Here is a 16,541-nt window from a genome sequence, read left to right as displayed (position 1 = left end):
AACTTTCAAAGACTCCTCAATATCTCTGGGAATAAAGAATTTAGGAACAAACTTTCAGTTTGGTTTGTATGGGTTTTTTTTTTAATGTATTTAAATTAGAAAAAAGTGAGAGCCAAAAAAATTGATTACTAGATTGGCTCTGGCAAACTATGAGACTGACTGGACCAGTGATCTTTTCAATGAAGAAATACTGTCCTCAGTGATATAAAAAGCATTCTTCAGTGGCCTGACATAGAGCACTGCATCATAATAATAAATTTTATAAAATACTCAAATTTGAAATGACTCATGCTTTATAAAATACAACAACTTAATCATCACAATGAAAAAGAGAATTTTGTTACAATTAAAAATGCAATTCCAGTTTCAGATCCTCTGCCTCTCAGATACGGTGCATGTGGGTCATTGCCACACGACAGGAGCCTACCTTAGAGGGATCTTGAAGACTCTGCCTATTAGTGTATCAAAGCAGATGCTGATAATCAAACTTTGGGCAGAGTTCAGGGAACCATATGAAAGAAGTGGGGGGGGGGGGGTTAGTAAGACCTGGAGAGAACAGAAGCTCCACAAAGACCAAATATATCTGGGCATAGGGGTGTTTTCTGAGACTGATTCTCCAACCAAGGACCATGTATGGATGTAACCTAGAACCCCTGCTCAGATGCAGCCCATGGCAGCTCAGTGTCCAAGTGGGTTTCCCTAGTAAGGGGAACAGGGTCTGTCTCTGACATGAACTCAGGGGCTGGCTCTTTGACCTCCCCCCCCCCGACACACACAGATACACACACACACACACACACACACACAAGGGAGGAGAAGCCTTGCCAAGCCACAGAGGAGGACATTGCAGCTAGTCCTGATGAGACCTGATAAGCTAGGGTCAGATGGAAGGGGAGGAGGACCTCCCCTATCACTGGACTTAGAGAGGAGCAGGGAGGAGATGAGGGAAGGAGGGTGAGATTGGGAGGGAATGAGGAAGGGGGGGCTACAGCTGGGATACAAAGAAAATAAACTGTAATTAAAATTAAAAGTTAAAAAAATAGGGGTTAAAGAAAAAAAATGCAATTCCACCAGTATTCTCTTCAATGTCTTCATAAACATAGATGCAATTACATGAGAAAAAAAATGTAGTTCAGATATTTTTGTGAAAGTAAAATGGAAAATATTAATATGGAAGAATTTAGAATTGCTCCCCCAAAGACTCTGTGAATCACTGAATACAACCCAAGTGTAATTTACTTCAGGATAGACTAAGGAAACGTTATTAATTACATAGGGGAGTATACCTATGTTTGGGTCCTTAAGTCCTCATTACTTGACAACCTCTTTCTCAGAGTTAACCTGTGACCAGCAGGTAAACCCTTTTGGAATTTATTAACACACCCAAGGTCCACCCATCAAAAGAGTAAGAATGTTCCCAGCTAGCATCTAAGCCAAAAGCAGAGTTTTCCCTGACTAGAACTGCCTTCTGGAGGTACTTACCAAGGGTTTGAAAAGTGTCTTCATCTATTACCTTCTTTTCTCTGTTAATATACAAACTTTATGAAACATGGAATGTTTCGTAAAGAGAAGCCTAAATCTGTGCTCCTGAACCAGGATGACTCATATTTGGTTCCAGAATAAAGTACCTCAAATGTCCTTTGAGGTGAGAGTGGTGATTTTACATTGATACAAGTTAGCAAAGATTCAGTAGGCAAAAAACTAAATTAGACAGGCAAAGTGCTGACTGCACTGAATGGAAGGGTAGGAGAGAAGTGAGAGAGGCAGACACATAAAAGCAAATGGATTAATAAATGGCTAGGAAGGACTGACCGAGGCAGCGAGATGGAGTTACAAGGTCAAAAGAAGAGAGCATCCTAGAGTGAAACAGAGGAAATCATAATCTCAGAAAGTTGAGAGCTTGCTGAGTACGTATTTCTCCTCTTCAATTCATATACATAGCACACATATCAATAGGTATCAGATGGGAACAGCAGAAATCCTTCCTCCCATTAGGGTAATGATGACGAGGCACACAGGCAGATCCCATGCTATTAATTATAGCTCTTTAGGCTTCTTCCTGAAAAGCCTCTCCTGAAGGGCTTGTTCATTGCATGGAGGTGAACATGAAAGTTATGAAATGTATCACAAAGAAATTCTGCAGTGGAAGAATGCCCTGACAGTGAGGAAGTGCTGACTTATACAGGGAAGGAACAATTTTAAGATAAATTCTGCATGGTTCTTCAGAGCTTCTAATTGGATTGGATCCTGTCAGGAAGTAACTTGCTAATACACTGCTAACTGGCTTGTCCCCTTTCCCTAACTTCATATCCATTTTTCATCACATGGAACTCCAAGGTGAAGCTCCCAAAGAAACATGATTCCTTGAGTTATTGTCTGATTTGAGAACATTTTAGATAGAGATTACTTAATAAAAAGAGTAAACAAAAGCAAATTACTAGATATTCTTACTAATCATAATGTTTAATATAATTACTATTTAGCAGCAGTAATTATCTTTATCCTTACCTATGAAAACCAGTGGCAATTCTTTAAAGTTTTTGCTCTCTGTCCTCCAAAGCTAAAAAGATTCTTAAAGGTATTTTTAGGATTTCAGATTGAGATGAGGTGTTCCATCTTTACTCAAAAAACAAACGGCTAAACTCATAGATTTTGCATCCTAGAGTTAATTCACATATAGGCATAAATTTTCATATAGGATTAATAAAAAGTTAGCAAAACTCAATAATTTGATGAAATTATTATTTCTCATGTATTTTATGAATAAGTAAATTATTCATCACGTTTATTAAGAACACAGGCCTGAGAAAACTAGTCAAGAATTTCAGAAATTAAACATTGTTATTGGTTTTACATGTTCAAAATGTTAAAATGTATATAATGAATGCTGAAATGAAGTATGAAGATTTTTTTAAAAAGCCATTCAATATTTTATTTTTCTCTGAAGTTGTGCATTCTGGACAGACAGGGTCAATTTTACTTGTATCAAAGGTTTTTATGGAGTTATATCTGTTTATATAAAAAGTATTTGATCTTAAGGACCATAATTTGTTATATGCCTATCACAACTAAGGCTGATTATCTTTATTTCTTATTTATGTATTTATTACAATTTATTCACTTTGCTACCCCATTGTAACCCCCTTACTATTCTCCTCCTGCTCCTACTCTCCTTCTCTCTTTTGCCTTATGCCCCTCCCCTAGTCCACTAATAGGAGAGGACCTCCTCCCTTTCCATCTGACCCTAGCCTATCAGGTCTCATCAAGGCTGGCTGCATCATCTGATTATCTTAATTAATAAAGTTATTTGGTGACACAGAATAAGATTAAGCATCTTGTAGGCACTGATGGTATAAATTTTAAACATCCTAAATTGTGTTGCTTGTTTTAAAACCTTCCAGTTGTTTATAATTTCATCTTGTTTAGTTTCATTAAAATTTCCATTGTCAGGTGTAAACTATTTTACATAAAACAACTGTAAAATCTGTTAAATCACAGGCTTTTTCCATGTTTATTTATTATCAGAAAATTATGAAGGCATCCTTGTAAGAGCACAAAAAGTTAAAGGAAAATATACAAGAACTAATAGACAATTGTGGTCTTTTAGTGTATTACAATCATGACATTTCAATGTATTACAGTACCACCAACAGCAAATCTTCTGTATTTTCCATGCATCCAATTATCTGAATGCTTTTCAGAAATTAGAAGCCAAGATGTGAAACCAGAACATTTCCAAGATTATGAGAAAATGTATATTTTAAATCTACTAATTTGCTGATGAGTACACTCAGAGACATTAATAGATATTGTTTTGTAATCAAATTATGTACTTTTGCTGCATGTATTTTCATTTGTCTGATGCCAATTCATGATTTATTCTTAATGCACTTTTTGAAAACAATAAAGATAATTTAATCTCATAGAATCAACTTAAAAATGATTATAATCAAAGATGAGGTAAGAATGCACATTTTGTTTAGCTTCTTTAGGACTATAGACCATATGTTTATTCTATATTATGTGGCTAATATCTACTCATAAGTGAATATATATCATATGTGTCTTTCTGCTTCTGGGATACCTCACTCAGGATGATCTTTTCTAGTTCCCACCATTGGCCTGCAAATTTCATGATTTCCTTGTTTTTAATTGCTGAGTAGTATTCCAATGTGTAAATGTAACACACATTCTGTATCCATTCCTCCACTGAAAGATATCTAGGTTGCTTCCAGATTCCGGCTTTTACAAATAAAGCTGTTTTGAACATAGCTGAGCAAATGTCCTTATTGAATGGTGGGGCGTCTTTTGGGTATATGCCTAGGAGTGCTATAGGTGGATCTTGTGGTTGCACTATTCCTATTTTTCTGAGAAAGTGCCAGATTGATTTCCAAAGTGATTGTACAAGTTTACATTCCCACCAGCAATGAAGGAGGTTTCTCCTTTCGCCATACCCTCTCTATCATGCATCATCCCTTGAGTTTTTGATCTTAGCCATTCTGATGGGTGTGAGATGGAATCTCAAGGAGGACCCTAGGGAAGATGCTTAATCCTCATTCAGAAGGGCAAACAGGATAGACATCAGAAGTAGGAAAAGTCCAGGAATCAGAGCAGGAGCCATCCACAGAGGACCTCTGAAAGACTCTACCCACCAGGATATCAAAGGAGATACTGAGACTCATAGCCAAACTTTGGGCAGAGTGCCAGAATCCTTATGGAAGAAGTGGGAAACAGAAAGACCTGGAGGGGACAGGAACTCCACAAGGAATACAACATAGCCAAAATACCTGGGCCCATGGAAGCCTGCAGAGACCAATACTCCAACCAAGGACCATGCATGGAAAGGACCTAGACCCCCTGTTCAAAGGAAGCCCATTGGCTGCTCAGTTTCCAAGTGGGTTCCCTAGTGAATGGTACAGGGCTGTCTCTGACATGAACTCAGTGGCTGGCTCTTTGATCACCTCCCCCTGCTGGGTGCAGCCTTGTTAGGCCATAGAGGAAGATGATGCAGCAAGGCATGATGAGACCTGAGAAGCTAGGGTCAGATAGAAAGGGAGGAGTTCCTCCCCTATCAGGGGACTAGGGAAAGGGCATAAGAGGAGATAAGGGAGGGAGGGAGGGAGGGAGGGAGGGAGTGGGAAGAGGCAAGAGAAGGGGCTGCAGCAGGGATACAAAGTGAATAAATTGTAATAAATAAATATATAAATGAAATTAAATTTTTTAAAAAAAGAATACATATTTTGAAATTGAAAACATAGTATAGGAGACAAAATAAAGATCCCAACAGAGATAGTAAAAAAAAACACCAGATGAGAATAACATTTTTTAATAATTTTTACTTCTTTATATTAATCACAGGTTATTTACTTTGTATCCCAGCCATAGCCCCCTTCTCTCCCTCCCAATCCCACCATCCCTCCCTCATCTCCTCCCTGCCCCTTTCCAAGTCCACTGATAGTGGAGGTCCTCCTCCCCTTCCATCTGACCCTAGCTTATCAGGTATCTTCAGGACTGGCTGCAGTGTTCTCCTATGTGGCCTAGCAATGCTGCTCCTCCTTCGGGGGGAGGGGGTGGAAGGGTAGGTCAAAGAGCCAACCATTGAGTACATGTCATAAATAGTCCATGTTCCCCTTACTAGGAACCTACTTGGACACTGTCCTCAGAACAAAATGACAGCCTACAGAGTGGGAAAGGATCTTCACCAACCCTGTATCTGACAGAGGGCTAATATCCAGAATATATAAAGAACTAAAGAAGTTAAAAGGCAATAAATCAAGCAATCCAATTTAAAAAATGGGGTAAGGAGCTAAACAGATAAATTCTCCTTAGAAGAATATAGAATGGCAGAGAAACACTTAGAGAGATGCTCAACATCCTTAGCCATCAGAGAGATGCAAATCAAAATAACCCTTAGATTTCACCTTCCACCCATCAGTATGGCTAAGATCAAAAACTCAAGTGACAATACATGCTGGAGAATTTGTGGAGAAAGGAGAACCCTCCGCCATTGCTGGTGGTGATGTAAACTTGTACAACCATTTTGGAAATCAATCTGGCGCTTTCTCAGACAATTAGGAATAGGGCTTCCTCAAGATCCAGCTATACCACTCCCAGGCATTTATCCAAAAGATGCTCAAATACACAAGGACATTTGCTCAACCATGTTTGTAGCAGCTTTTTTCTTAATAGCCAGAACCTGCAAACAACCCAGATGTCCATCAACGGAGGAATGGATACAGAAATTGTGGTACATTTACACAATGGTATACTACTCAGCTATTAAAAACAAGGAAATCCTGAAATTTTCAGGCAAATGGTGGGATCTAGAAAAGATCATCCTGAGTGAGGTGTCCCAGGAGCAGAAAGACAAACATGGTATATACTCACTTATAAGTGGGTACTAGACCTATAAGAGAATAACATTTTGACCTTTCCAAACAATGATTATTTTGATTTCTAATATCATTTTACAGAGGGAGTACTTTCTTCAGGCAACCATTTTTGCCTTCTGTTTCACATAAAATCGGCTTCTCCATTTTACCAATGGAATATGTTTCTGAGAAAAAGAACAGAAAATCCACTTAATCTTTTAGAAATGAAGACAGGGTATTACCCAGTGAGTGACCTGCTGTGCAGTATTACTGTATATATAAATATATATTAATCTATATAATAATTTATAAGATTTCCAAAATGAATAGATTGTAATAAATAAATATATAAATTAAATTAAAATTAAAAATTTATAAGATTTCATTTTTATTTCAGTAAACTAAAGTTGACAGTATACAATGGTACAACAACCTTAATATCATTCTTTTTAAATTCCTTTCATTTTTTTGAGCTTACAATATAATTACTCTCATTTTCTTCCTTTGATTTCCTCCTTTTAAATTCTCCCATAGACCCATCTTTGTTTTCTCAAATTCAACAAAGGTTTTGAAAGTATACTTCATTCCAGTCAATTTTCAAGGCTTCATGACTATTAGGAACAGCTAAGTGGAGAGAATTTCAGACTTGCTGGAATAAATATTCTTGTTAATACACACACACACACAAGTGAAATTAAAGTGATCAATTAAAGCAAGATAACAAAACTTAGGGAAGATGGACAGAGGGTAGAGGGGAATTCCAAGCAGATATAATATAGTTGGTAACAAACTAATATCCTGTAAAATTGCAAAAATAATCTTGTTCATTATACTCTAAAAATTTAATATTTATATGTTTACACAGGTTGTCATTTGGGGGTTTGATTTTTTATTTTTAAAATGTATTTGTATAGCCTTTTTATTATATTCTTCCATCTCCCACAATTCCTCTAGATCTTCCTTACCCACATAAAAACAACAACAACAAAAACAACAAACAAACATCAAAACAGACAAACTGAAGCAAGCCGCTACCTCTTCCTCCCCTCCATGGGTTCCTAATTCTTCAGGGTAGGAGGCTGATAAACATATATTATGTATTGCTGAGTATTACAAAGTCTTACTCTCTGTACACTGTTCAGTCATGGGTCTCTGTTTTAATTATCCTCTATTGACCGAAGAATCTTCTCTTATGAGGGTTGAGTGATGGTCTGACATATGGATATAATATTATATCATTAGGAGTCATTTTGTTGCTTTGTTACACTAGCAAAATAACAAGTCTTAGGCTTTCTCTGAGGGCCCATGACCTAGATAGTCTCAAGTCTCAGCCACTTTAGTGGTATTGGGTACAGAGAGTTCCATCTTATGGAGTGGGCCTTAAATCCAATAAAAAAAAATGGTTGGTTACTCACGTAATATTTGTGCTATTGTTTAACAAGTATCTCTTGCATGGATATATTTGCAATTGTGAGTCAAAGGGTTTGTAGGTGGGTGATATTGAAGATTATTTTATACCTCCAGGAGAGTACAAAGTATCTTCCCGAACTGAGAGGGATGAAGCATCTGTTGGGGGTACCAGCTCAGTTTCTCCATATCCAATGATATGTGTAGGTTGTGTCTTCAGCAACCTTGCCATCAGGTTATAGAGAGCTACCAATAGCCTTGCCAATAGCCCGTGATGCTTTGTTGGAGAGTATCTATTGGACCTCTTTGGCCAACAATTGGATAAGATGTCATCCATTCCTAGCACTGGAAGTTTTACTTTGTAGCACAAGGTGTGTAGTTGGGGCATTACCTCTTTCATTACATGGTGGCTCTACTTAAATTCCTCTCATACATGAACATATTTTAGGAAGCTACTACAAGAGTATTTTCCATATGACTATTCAAAAGCCCCATAGTATTAGTTTTTATGTATTTTCTATGTTTACTTATTTGAATTTACCTTTATTAAGGAAATAAATCACATCTAATGCTAAATGGCTACTACTCCATTGCATATATTAAATAAGTGATCAGTTGTTTACTTAACTAAATTTTTCCTTCATTACATGCTGAATTCCAAAGTACAGATATGTAATTACATACTTTGTTTTATTTATTTCTGCTGTGTTCATACCAGAGTACACTCCTTCAGTTAGCTATAAATTTATAACATATTTTAAATTCCAGTAGAAAATGGCCACCAAACTCATGAATGTTGATGACTGTTTTTCTTTTAAATGAGCTTAATGATCAGACTTTCACTTTCTACAGACTATCTTTTTAGGATTGATACTGTGATTTCACACTAATCCTGAATACTAACCTGAAATCAAATAAGAAAATAATGATGATGAGGAGGAGGAGGAAGAAGGGGAGTAAAATGATATCATGTGTTCTTATATTTGGGGAAGGGTTCAGGTTCTTATATTAGCTTATATTTTTAAATTCCCAAAGTAGGTGGTACTGATGAAAAATACATAAATATCCCTATACAATATGCCATACACACATATACTTCAATGTGTATGTTCATGCAAACAATTGATAAAACAGCAGCAACACATATGTAAAAAAAAAAGACCTGGAAGGGACAGAAGCTCCACAAGGAGACCAACAGAACCAAAAATTCTAGGCACAGGGGTCTTTCCTGAGACTGATACTCCAACCAAGGACACTGCATGGAGATAACCTAGAACCCTTGCACAGATGTAGCCCATGGCAGCTCAGTGTCCAAGTGGGTTCCCTAGTGAATGGTACAGGGCTGTCTCTGACATGAACTCAGTGTCTGGCTCTTTGATCACCTCCCCCTAACAGGGGAGCAGCCTTTCTAGGCCACAGAGAAAACAATGCAGCCAGCCTTGATGAGAACTGATAGGCTAGGGTCAGAGGGAAGGGGAGGAGGTCTTCTCCTATCAGTGGACTGGGGGAGGAGGATGGGAGAAGAGGGAGGGAAGGGAGGGGAGGGAGGCAATAAGGAAGGGCACTACAGCTGGGATACAAAAAGAATAAATTGTAATAAATTTAAAAAAATAAAAGGAAAAAATATATAAGGAATGTTTCATCTTAGTGGGAATGCATTTAAAGTCTATACTCTCTATGCATAAGGCTGATTTTTATTGCTTTAGAATTACTCTGTATCCTCTTTCTAAGTCTGAACTTCTTATCATTTTCCAGCTTTTCGTTTGTTTGTTTTCTTCATTTCATCTTTCTTTTTTTAATGGCAGGTGTTCTTTCCAATTTCTACTTTACCCTATCATTTCTATTATTCAAACTTTGGAATAAAACCTCAGTGTGTACCAGATTTTCTCTTACATATATTTGTCCTTCATCTTCTCATGAATACTCATGAACACTCCTCAATTATGTTACTTCTAGTAATTAGTGTGTTCACTGAGGCTTATTTGACTCTCTTGAGCATGTATTTATATAGTGCCATTTATTTCTATAGCTTTGAAATGGTATCTTCTAAGTATCATAATCCACACTAATCATATGAATGTTGTTCATGTGATATATTTTTATTTTTGTGTTTGGGTATATTGGTTCACTTGTTGTCTCATGACATTTTCGTTGTTTTATTTTCTAATTACACTGTTAGTTCTTGTTTGCCTGGTCATGATTGTAGCTGAAAGCCTAGGTTAAGTACCAGTAATTTGAATTCTTAGCTGGAGGTGCTCATACTTACATGTTTTGTCCTGCTTTTCAGGAAGGGCCTAGCACTAATTTGTGGAGCACATTTTCTCAAAAACTTCGACTTCAGAGAGGAATCATTTTCTGGTTGTCTTTGGCCCAAACTGCAGTTTTTCTCTTCCACTCATCACTCCATTCATATTTGGAATTCATGTCTGCTCTGACGCTCTCCTATGTATTAAAGATGGCAATTCGTGAGCTAAGGCTTGGTGGCCACAGAGAAGTGGGGCAACCACACAGCTGACACAGTGCTCTAAATGCAAACCTTTAAACATGAAATCCCTCCAAAAACATGTGTATTTAATTCTATTTTCAGACCTGTTCTTTCCTGCACTTCAAGGCTTCTCCCCACATGTCAATGTTGTTCTCTTACATCATCAAGGCTAGATACATTTTCCATTTGCGATTTTAATGTGTATATGTAGACATTTTGTGTCGCTAAATTTTACATCCAAAGTATAATAACATGCTTGTCCACTAAAAATACAGAAAAATATAATTTTTTACTATGGTGGTACATTTATACCTAATTGATTTAGCTTACCACATGGAAGACTATTTTTTTATTTTTCTCAATATAATTAAACCAATTAAGTACATCAGTCATGACTTGCCAAAAAATTAAAAAATAACTCTACATCAACCATTATCAAAATTTTATCAAAAAACACTGGGTAACCCAAGATTCTTCAATTGTGTATGTGAGAGCAATTTCCATTCTCCAAAATGATACATTTAGAAGATTTATACAACATAGTGAAAGAATTTTCCAAATAACCAATAGATGTTGTCCTGAGATTATACACAGGCAAAACACAGAAAATAATAATATACATTAACAATGTGGACTGAGAAAATTTCAAATGGCTCTACCTCTAGATGAAAAGCTACGACTCATGAGAGGAGAATCAGGGGCTCCAAAGATGAGCTGTCCGGTAGGAGAGAGCATCCAAAGTGGTCAGCACTAAACTCATGCATATGAGCAACACTACACAACATACAAGCTGCTGAGTTTTCAGCAGGTTGTATGTATAAATGTGTCTGCATATATAGAGATATATGTAACAATGATAATCAAAGAATAAAAGGTCATTAATTTGAACAGTGGAAGAGAGTCATGAGGAGCTGGAAAGGGAAACTGTTATAAAACAAGTGAATTTTAGAAGATTTTGCGTAAGTAGAAACCTCATTCAAAGAATTAGATATGTTTCTTCTATAGGTTTAGATATTGTAAAAGAAAAAAAATACCGTAATGAACTTGGGAATGTACACATCTCATCAATGCACTGCTTTCAATTGCTTTGGATATACAGTCACTGATTTCAGATAAATGAGTTTGATGAATTCTGACATACTGTCATGACAGACAGAGATTGTAGCTAATGAAAATATTTGTATGTTTCAAAATAGCTATGCAACAGGATTTTAATTGTCCTGTCCACAAACAAATGATAATGTTGGAAGTGAGAGTCATGTTAATTAGTCTGATTGCCTCATTCCAAACTGTATGCATGCATTGAAACATAGTACTCCATACAAAAATATACGTAAAGAAGCTAAGCAAGAAGGAGGACCTGGGGGAAGATGATCTATCCTCACTCAGAAAGACAAATGGGATGGACATTGGAGGAAGGAGAACACAGGAAACAGGACAGGAGCCTACCATAGAGGGCTGATGAATGACTCTACCCAGCAGTGTATCAAAGCAGATGCTGAGACTCATAACCAAACTTTGGGCAGAGTGCAGGGAATCTTAAGAAAGAAGGGGGAAGTATAAAGAGCTGGAGGGAACAGGAGCTCCACAAGGAGAGCAACAGAACAAAAAAATCTGGGCACAGGGGTCTTTTCTGAGACTGATACTCCAACCAAGGACCATGCATGGAGATAACTTAAAACCCCTGCTCAGATGTAGCCCATGGCAGCTCAGTATCCAAGTGGGTACCCTAGTAATTGGAACAGGGGCTGTCTCTGACATAAACTCAGTGGCAGGCTCTTTGACCCCCTCACCCTGAGGAGGGAGCAGCCTTACCAGGCCACAGAAGAAGACAATGCAGCTAGTCCTGATGAGACCTGATAGGCTAGGGTCAGATGGAAGGGGAGGAGGACCTCCCCTATCAGTGGCCTTGGAGAGGGGCATGGTAGGAGATGAGGGAAGGACAGTAGGATTGGTAGGGGATGAAGGAGGAGGCTACAGCTGGGATATAAAGTGAATAAATGGTAATTAACATAAATAAAATTTAATAAAAATATAAGTATTATTTGTCAGTGTGCAATTTAAAAAATTAAAATATAAAAATATTATAGTGAATTTAGGTACAACTGTGAAATGTTGCTTCACATTGCCGGTTTCATGTTGCAAGTAGTCACTTAAAAGCTATTATCTAATATTTGCATGTGGCATAAAAGAAATATTTATAATTACATGAATAGAACCATAAAATACTCTTTTTAATAAAATACATATCGATGTGAGATCATATTACCATCATTTAGCTTATCAAAAACAACATGTTTAATTATGGTAAATGTAGATACAAAAATACAAATTCAATTAATTCTATTAAGTCAAAGAACTAAAAAAGATAGATAAATCATGCCGCTGTCATCACTACTGTTTTTACATTGGAAAACTTATTCTCTATGCAATATATTTTAACATATAATGGATTACTATTTTCATCAAAATAGTGTATCATAATTAGTTTCTTTATAATGTGAATAAGTATTAAGATACATTTTTCACACAAATATGATCTCCCTGAGACCTTGAGTAGCTTTGTAGAGTTGAATGGTAGTTATCCAGAAACAAAGAAAAAAAATTGAGAGTTTATGCTGTTACAAAGGTAAGTAACTGGTAAAAATTTATGTCAGCTCTTAGAAGCAATACATTATTAAATTAAAATTGTTGTGCCAGGTTAGGCTACCACCTGTAACTTATTCATCAGAGCGTCCCCCTCTTAATGAAGACAATGGCACTGAGGCTGATTGTCTATCGGAAGTAGATGATAAGACTCTACTGCTAAAAATGCTACGAACCTTGGTCATAGATATAGAAATGCCAAGCTGATATATCAACTAAATACATTGCATTGAGAGGACCTAGACCCCCAGCTCAGACATAGCCCATAGAAAGCTCAGTCTCCATGTGGGTTTCTTAGTAAGGGGAACAGGGGCTATCTGTGACATGAACTCCATTGCCTGCTCTCTAATCACCTCTGTCTGGCAGGGTAGCTTTACTAGACCACAGAGAAAGAGGATCCAGGCAATTCTGATGAGACCTGATAGGCTTAGTCAACTATTATGGAGGAGGAATTCCCTAATCAGTGGAGTAGTGGAAGGGGTAAGGCAGGAAAATGAGGGAAGATGAGACCCGCAGGAGATGAGGAAAGGGGCCAAAACTGGAATACAATGTGAAAAAAATTGTGAAAATCATCATTATAAAAAAACTTAAAAAGAAAAGTCAAGCTGAAACTGGGTTGGAAGCTTCCTACTTACTGGCCAGCTTTCATAGTGCTGGAAGTTGCTGTCTAAGCTTTAGGGGGAGAAATGTCATCAACAGTCTTGATGAACAAATGAACCCTGCATTCATCACTACTGAACTCACTCTAGATAAACTGGCAGGTGTAACAGCAGCGTGTCTGCGATGTTGATTACCACCAGCTTCCTGACTGGACTTTATGTCTAATCCAGAGGAGGTGAGTCATGTCCGGTTTTGTAAACCTGTTCATATAGCTGAGGGTTTGGATGTCACAGGCTCTATCGGGGATGATAATCCTGTCTTTTTTCTATAAAGAAACATGACATAGCCATCAAACCACTTTCAAAATAAGTGTGTTCACGTACATAGACCAGAGATGTTGTCTGTTTTGGACAAAGGAGCTTCTGTTGCAGCAATCAGTAATGACTGCAGAGACTCACAACTAGTCAGTGCACTGAAAATAAACGACCGTTGAAGGCCCAGACGTAAAAGAAACATCCACATCAATCACTGCAAAGTTCAGGAAATATTACCCAAAAGGATGTGAAAACAGTATCTGAGATGGAAGAACCCTGTGGAAGTGAAGAGAAACGCATCATTCTGGGCATGAGGTGAACACTGCACTCATAACCTCAGAGGATTTGTGGTTATCACCACATGACTGGGCCCATCAACATTCTCTCATGTAGTCTCACCTTTTCCTGAGTATCTGTGTGCAGTTAATGATAGACATATTGAGAGAAAAAACGTTCTCTTCAGTCATGTAGGTAAGATCCTCCTAAGGTGCCAGAGCTCCCGGAGGCAAACTTTCATACACACTTCTGTAAACAACCCCATCGGGTTACAAAAAGAAAACATACTGGCTGGAAAGTGGTAGGGAATTAATGCAAATGAGGGGCAGGCCACAGAGGGTAACAGGATTGAATAGGATCAAAACACATTATATACATATATGGTAATGTCATACAGGAATGCAGAATTATGTATAATTAATATAACCTAATAAAATTTTAAAAATTATTTGTAAGATATCTGCCATCTTGCCAGAAGTACTGTAAAATATTATTTTTCCATTCCTTCGTTGGTATTTGGAGAACTGGCAAATCTTGCTCTATTTTCAGTATGATGGATGAAAACTGATATCTAATTACTTCCTTCCCTGACTACAAGAAAACTCAAAAGGGTTTTTAAACAAGCTTATAAAGGATGGTCCAAGTTTTAATGTCCCAGTTAGCTATACGAAATGTCACACACAGGCTATTTGGCTTTTCAAAGTGTAGAAGATACTCCTTCCACAATTTTCATATACCCAACCTCAGCGCAATGTTTTCGAAATGTGCAGTAATAAAGAATTTGGATGAGAACAAGGAGGGGGGTTTGTAAATGTACCTCAGTCTGATTAGATTATGCAGAATCTTGTTTTCCCTGAACAGCCAGATAATGCAAGACTAGCAGCATGTGTTCACTGAGTGCTTTGGCTTCTCTATGAGAACTAAGTAGGTCACATCACATTATTATAGAAAGCAATGTGTCCTTAACAAAAAAAAGCGTAGACTGTAGAGATTGGAATCCTACTTCTAGTTCTATTCCTTAATTCTAGAAAACAAGTACTAAAAAGAAACAAAGCAGTCAGGTTGCGGTTTAAAGTTGTTCAGAATGGTTGAATACTTTTTAATAGGGGAAATAAAAGTTTTAGAATAAAATGATAAGTAGAATTAAAATTAAAATGTTTAAGGTGGAAGTCTATTAGCTTTTTTAAAATTTTTCTTTATCAATTACAGTGTATTCACTTTATATCCTAACTGTATCCCCTTCCCTCAACCCCTCCCAATCCCATCACCTTCCCTTTTTTCCTCCCATGGCCCTCTCCAAGTCCACTGGTAGGGGAGGTCCTCCTCCCCTTCCATCTGACCCTAGCCTATCAGGTCTCATCAGGCCTGGCTGCACTGTCTTGCTCTATGGCCTGGCCAGGCTGCACCCCCCTCAAGAGGAGGTGATCAAAGAGCCAGCCACTGATTTCATGTCAGAGATAACCCCTGTTCCCATTACTGTGGAACCCACTTGGACACTGAGCTGCCATGAGCTATACCTGTGCAGGGGTTCTAAGTTATATCCTTGGTTAGAGTATCAGTCTCAGAAATGATCCCTGGGCCCAGATTTCTTCTTCTTTCCTTGTGGAGTTCCTGTCCCCTTCAGGTCTTTCTATCTCCCCCTTCTTTCTTAAGATTCCCTGTGCTCTGCCCAAAGTTTGTCTATTAGCTTTTGTAAGTGAAGAGAGACTGGATCGATGCTCAGAGGTTAAGAGCACGTTCTGCTCTTGCAGAATATCTGAATTTTATTCCTACTACCCAAGTCAGGTGGGCATGACCAACTGTAAGCCAACTTTAGGGGACTGAAGCCTCTGAGCCCGGTGGGCAACTCCATTCACATACACCTACGCATACAGACACACAGAAACAGAGAGGCAGGCAGGCACACACCAAAAGAAAGAGACAGACAGAGAGGTAGACACACACACATTCTCACAGAGAGAGAGACATAATATAATTAAAATATTGTAAGTGCCAATAACTTGCAATAAATGGAAAAAACTGAAAGGATTTGAATCCCAAAAGAATGTTGACAAACAGATGAATAAAGTGAAATTCAGTGTTATGTAGATAATACCATAATCATAAAAGTCATTGACAATGATGTGTAGAAAATTATTAGATGAAGTAAGTAAGTCTAAGGCTGATCTCAGCTATCAAATTGATTGGACCTAGAATCAATTTAGAGCTTCACCTCTGAGTAAGACTGTGTGAGTAATCCTAGGAAGAAATGATTGAAGGGAACCCACTTCCCATAGCATGCAGACAGCTCCTTTCAGCTGCAGGCCAGTTATAATAAGATCCCAGGAAACATCAGTGCTGATTTACCTGAGCCCCTTCACTTCTTGTTGGTGAGTGCATCTACTATGCTACTGCCATTGACATTGGCTTATAGTTTCTTCAGCCTTCTAAAATGAGCTGAAG

The sequence above is a fragment of the Meriones unguiculatus genome, chromosome 6 (assembly GCF_030254825.1).
Source record: "Meriones unguiculatus strain TT.TT164.6M chromosome 6, Bangor_MerUng_6.1, whole genome shotgun sequence".
NCBI lineage: Eukaryota > Metazoa > Chordata > Mammalia > Rodentia > Muridae > Meriones > Meriones unguiculatus.
This window is presented reverse-complemented; position numbering follows the sequence as displayed.